Consider the following 351-nt stretch of genomic DNA (forward strand, 5'->3'; position numbering starts at 1 on the left):
AATAAAGTTAAGTTTAAAATGTTAATTTAAAGTAAAATAATTATTTTTTTTCAAATAATTATTTTTCAGAAGCAACTCAAGCACATTAAGGAACATTATTGATTTATTTTATATTTAATCAATGAGAACACACGCATCGTAGTTATTTTATATTTCATTAATGAGAATATAGGTACCACAGTTGATCTAGCAAAATATTTTTATTTTAAACAAAACAACTTAAAAACTTACATATCCATCTAAAATTATTGATAATAAATTTTACAAAGACTGTGGTTTTACACTTTTACAAATTAATAAACACATAGATACATTATTTTATAATCAAAAATTAAAACAAAAGTAAACACA

This window comes from Sipha flava, unplaced genomic scaffold (genome assembly GCF_003268045.1).
Source record: "Sipha flava isolate LNK unplaced genomic scaffold, YSA_version1 526_pilon_pilon, whole genome shotgun sequence".
In the NCBI taxonomy this organism is placed as follows: Eukaryota; Metazoa; Arthropoda; class Insecta; order Hemiptera; family Aphididae; genus Sipha; species Sipha flava.